We start from the raw sequence: 5940 nt of genomic DNA, 5'->3' as shown, positions 1-5940 counted from the left end.
CATCCAACCTATTTCTTTGTGAAAGTGAGAGTGGTTGAGATAGCATTTTCAAAATGTTGTTCCTTTGTTTTTAGTCACCTAAATAGAGCACTTTTTTTTTTTTTTTTTTTTTTTTTTTTTGAGATAGATTGCACGCTACCCGTTTCGTTTATTTCATTTAGAAATAAATTTAGCTGAAAAAGTGAATCAAGTAGGATTCGAACTTGGGTCTCGGATACCAACCATCAAATTCTTTGCCACTTGCTCTAGGGACGGTCGATCCCGATGCGTATTTTTGTTTCACCATAAACAGAAAGTTTGAAATGATTTTCAATCATAAATAATTATTTTTATTATTTTAGTTTTGATCAAATTTAAAAATTTTTAAAGGGTAGACTTCAAATACCGTTATTGTGGTTTCGCACTTTCTCACTTTAGTACCGTGCGGTTTAAGGTGTATCAAGTTAATGTCCTATATATGATTTTATTTTTATCTTTTCGTCAGCTTCTCTGTTAATATTTCGTTAAATTATATACAAAAACATCAGATACCCCACCTAGGTTTATCGAATATTTACTTCAGTACCCTTTAGTTTTAACTTTGTCACTGATTTAATAAAAAAAATTAGTGGAATCGATAATAAAAAGATAAAAATGAAATCATATGGCACTAAATTGATACACTTTAAATCACAGGATACGAAAGTAAAAAAGTGTAAAACCACAGCAGTGGCATTTGAAGTTTTCCCATTTTTAAAATATCGCAATTAATTTGGTCCATTGCGGATTGAAGTCCTTACGGGAAAGAACAAAATTAAGTCATAAAAGACTTCAGCTTTTGTATTATTTACTTTCCGCCTAAAAATAGTAAAATTTGGAAAACTTCAATTTGTATTATTTACGTTAGTAAAGTATATCATTTTGAATTTACTTAAAAAAGTTTACAGTATTTGATCTGTAAGGAGCACGATTAAATTTCCGAAGAGCTAAAAATAAAGTCCAAGCTCGCAATCAAATAAAAAAAAAAAATCGTTAATTCTCCTAGCACGCATCCAAACATAATCTTTAAAAGTCTATAATAAAACCTCAAAATCATTAATCGTTCACAGCGCAAATGGCAAGAATTTAATAGTTGGTATTTTAAATTCTAAATTTGAAATTTACTTGCTTCATATTTTTAATCAAAATTTATTTATAAAAAAAAAATGAACAAAGCAGATAGTATATCATCTTTCTCAAAACTTACAAATTAAATTTGATTTTTATACACTTTATGCAGGTAATCAATTTTCATTTGTTGGAGTATTTTAATTAGGGAGAATATTCTAATACCCACCTAACCTTATCATATGCTATCCCAAAGTTCCAAATCTTATCTTCAAATCGTATAAATTAAGATGTGTTATTTTCTATTTTTTCCTTTTCTTTTAATTATTCCTGGATTTGAGTTGAAAAGCTCACAACCTCGAATCTCTCTTTATCCACTTGAGGCTTCGTACGTGGAGGTATTTACTCATGACTCTAAAACACTTTTATGCTAAAAAATTTTTTTATTAAATCTCCTAAGTGATATCACTAATTGTTACATTTGGTCTCCAACTTTATTTTACTTAATAGTATTCACGAATGCGAGTGGAGCAGATCAGAAGGCACGAGGGGTCTTCCACTTTCCACTCGATTTTTGATTTTTCTCGTCGGTCGATCTGTGTGGATTCAGAGTGAATTAATTTTTATTTTAGTTTTTGTTCTGACTTATCATTTTATTCGGAGCTGGTTTGAACATAAGTAGAATTTTGATACATCAGAATGAATCAGGAGAAAAGAGAATTGCATCTACATAAACCTCTTTTAATTTCGAAAATTTTTAATTTTTGTTCTTTTGTTTCTGGTGTTAACCGTGGCTTTGGTAATGGCTACTTTGGTAAACTAATGATTATTATTTTGATACATATTGTGAGTTGATTAAAACACCATTTCACGCTTGCGCTCAAAAAATAAATATATGAAAAATATTTATGCGTGCAATTTCATTATTGGAAAGAAAAGAAAATTTTGAAACTTTTCCATCATTAGGTGTAGGAAATGCATGTGATTCTAGGGTTGAAAAGAACAAAAGATATTTTCAAGATATTTTCCTGTCTCTTTCAGATTTTGTAATTTTGGTGCCTCCAATAATTTGCCTTCATAAACAGTTCTCTTTTGTCATAACTTGTTCATATGTCATCATTATCTATAACACAAGTTGTAGTTGGTTAAAATTCTGAATCACTATAAAAAAAATAAAAAAATCTCATTACAAGGAAAATTTATTTCTTTCACCATGCTCGGAAAAAACGTATCCAAACGTTCATACTACATAACAAATATCGACATTTCAAAAAATATTATCATATGAACTGGTTGTTATATCAAATTACAAACTAATTTATCGCATCAGAACTTTACAAAATTCTATCTCATCGACATACAGCATAAGCATCGGTATATATATATATATATATATAACAACTATTTCAAATGTGACAGTAAACTAATTTAGAGCAATTTTAAGCATATTAATTGCCGAAAAAAGTATCCTTAAATATTAATTTTCTTGTAGTGTGCGCATTTAAAAATAAAATATCCCCTTCGAACAATGAAAATATAAAAATAAAGAAGTAATTTGTATATTATGTAGTCTCAAGATTGACTCTTCTAGTACTTATTTAAGATATTTACTCTTTTAACAGCTCATTTGAGATATCAATTCATCTAGTAGTAGTTAAATATGATTCAAATTAAATAATTATGTTGTAGAAAATAATTTAAGAACTCTACATAAAAAATAATGGGTTTTATTTATTTATTTTTCAATATTATGTGTTAGTGCACTATATTTAAGAAGCATATATTAATTTATAGTATATAAGGTACAATAAAAAAAAAAAACTCCGAATAATATTGTATGGGCCTCAATATCAAGCAAGCCCTTCATATTAGGCCCCAATCGGAGTCAACAGCTATCGGGCAAATGCTGAATAGTGGGCCTACCCGTTATAGACCCTTTAACAATCCATTGGTATTGAGCTCCACTTAGAGGCGGTGATATACGACCCGACCCGACCCGATCCGGTTAACCGACCCGGTTGGACTAGAAAAATAATAGAATTCAGGCAAAGAATTTTGTCTGGAAAACTAGTTTAGCACAAATTACTTCATTTTGATTCAAGGAATTATTGGGCTTAAATATTTTGGATTGGTGATTTGGATCCGACGAGTTATTATTAGTATTAAAAGGCTAATTCGCTACGGTCTGTATATGCTTATGCCGCAACTCCTTCAAACTCAACAGTATCAGACGGTCCTTACTATAAGCGATTTAGAAACTCTCCTCCTCTGATGCTATAAAATAGTCGTCGCACTCCTCGGGCAAAACTTACTCTGCAGGAGAAAGGATTTGGAAGAGTGTTCACTCTCTCATTCGGGCTGGGCCGCGAAATCCAGATTCCGGATTTGCGGTGGGCCGAGATTGATTTTTTTTTTTTTTTTTTTTTTTTTTTTTTTTTTTTTTTTACTTTTACTTAGGGTTTAATTAATCAGCAACGTGTTTCATCATATATCACTAAAGTTTTAAGGTAAAACGTAATCGTATGGACCTTAGCTGAACTATGAATTATTTAAATTTAACTACTCAACTTTTCAAAATTTTGATTTTACTATATGATCTTTTAATTTGTTTGATTTGAGGCACTCAAAAATACTTTGACTTTAAAATTTGAGTGTATTATTTATCTTTACAGATTTAGTTAGTATATTTCATACAATTCTTATAATTATAAGTTTGTTAAAACAAATAATCAGCTTAAATTTTAAAATCAAAGTGCCGTTGACCTACTCAAATTAAATAAATTAAAAAATTAAGTAGTAAAATTAAAATTTTGAAGGGTTGAGTACCCAAATTCAAACGACTCATAGCTAAGGTAAGATGCGTACATTTTTAACAAAGTTTTAATCATATCCAATGCATTACGAAATACAAAATCCATATGAGATAAATTACAACAACAAAAGAGAAACGGAAATTTTAAAATTTTCGAACAAAGTTTTAATCATGCCCAACCCCCTCAACTTCTAGTTTTTTTTTTCATTGAGTAATTTCAGTAACTTAGACCATTTTAGATGATTTTACGGATTTTAAAAAATTAAAAACTGATNTTTGGCATTGGCCATGCCAAAATAGTGGTCAAAAAGGCTTCACCTCACCTCCTCTTATCTGAGATTCTACACTAGTGGGTGGGTTACATGATTGGAAGCCCAAAAATAATAGAAGCTGATGCCCTAAAAGCATCTTCAGAGAAGCAGCCCACAAACTGAACAACTCCTCCTCCTCTCTGGCACTTCCAGGAGCAGATAGATACATGCCTAGCTCCCACCAACATCCAGGATGCATGACAAGTGCTTTTCTTATAAGTTAAAAAAAAAGAGGCCTTGATTCCATGGGGCATCTCAACCTCTTTTGTAAGTTTATGAATGAATAAATAAATAAATAAATAAATAAAAAGATCAGCTAGCAGAGGCTAAAAAAAAAAAAAAAAAAAGGGTAAAGATTTGAAAATGAATTTGAAATTGTAACTACTAGTGTCTAACATTTCCTCAAGAGCAAAAAAGAAAAAAGAAAAGAAAAAAAGAACATCACTAATTGCTCAAATATGATATTGTAATATTTTGTATTCAACACTATCGCTCTTTTATTCCGACTCGAGTTTTTTTAGCAGACCCAAAATGTGAATTGAGATCGAAGAGAAGAGAATTAAAGAAGTCTAAGAAGCCTTGGAAAATTCAAACTTAGAAAATTTTATTCTGATATAATGTAAAACAATCATTTGTCTTCTAAAAATTAGAAAACACTTAAATATCATTCATGTGGTTTCGCACTTTCTCACTTTAGTATCCTGTGGTTTAAAGTGTATCACTTTCGTACCCCCGTGGTTTTATTTTTCTCTTTTTGTTATTTTCTCTACTAATTTTTTTTGTTAAATCAATAACAAAGTTGAAACAAAATGGTACTAATTAAAGTGAATATTCGATAAACTATAGTGAGGTATCTAAAGTTTCTTTTTTATATGATTTAACAAAAAGTTAACGGAGGGACTGACAAAAAGAAAAAAAATAAAACCACAGAATACTAAATTGATACATTTTAAACCATAGGGTGTTAAAGTGAGAAAGTACGAAACCACACGAATATTGTTTAAAATTTACCCAATAAATTAAGCTTCTAGATAACAATATTTTAATAATATTTTATATGCAACAGAGTTTGTATATAATGTGTCTTTTAAAAAATTATAATCTGATGATAACTTATTCAACGCCAGAATTTTTTGTGCTATTGGAAGTAAAGAGTTTGGTCTTTTTTCTGATCTGAACATTTATAATTTGATGAGATAGCATATTTCATCAATTAAATAATTTATCTTATTTTGAAAACATCTCTTGCATTGTGTATTTTGCATTTGATTTTAGATATTTGATTACACTTTTTATCCACTAAATAATACAAGTTTTTTAAATAAATTAAAAAAAACATGTCAAATAGCATGTTTATGTATCCAAATAGAATCTAATGAGCAAAACTGATGTGCCGAACAAGATATTTATGCATCCAAATAGACCGGCTATATCAATCATTAATGTAGGAAAACGAAGAGCATGAATGGCGTGTTAGGATTTGGTTAGATTTGTAGTTGAATCCTANTCATCAATTAAATAATTTATCTTATTTTGAAAACATCTCTTGCATTGTGTATTTTGCATTTGATTTTAGATATTTGATTACACTTTTTATCCACTAAATAATACAAGTTTAAATCTGTTGAAAATAAATTAAGATTTAAATATTAATTAGAGTGTAAATCTAACTAGATTAGAATTAATATTTAAATCTATTAGAAATAAATTAAGATAAATTTAGATATTAAT

Source organism: Ananas comosus, linkage group 25 (genome assembly GCF_001540865.1).
Source record: "Ananas comosus cultivar F153 linkage group 25, ASM154086v1, whole genome shotgun sequence".
NCBI lineage: Eukaryota > Viridiplantae > Streptophyta > Magnoliopsida > Poales > Bromeliaceae > Ananas > Ananas comosus.
Note: the sequence above shows the minus strand (reverse complement) of the source record.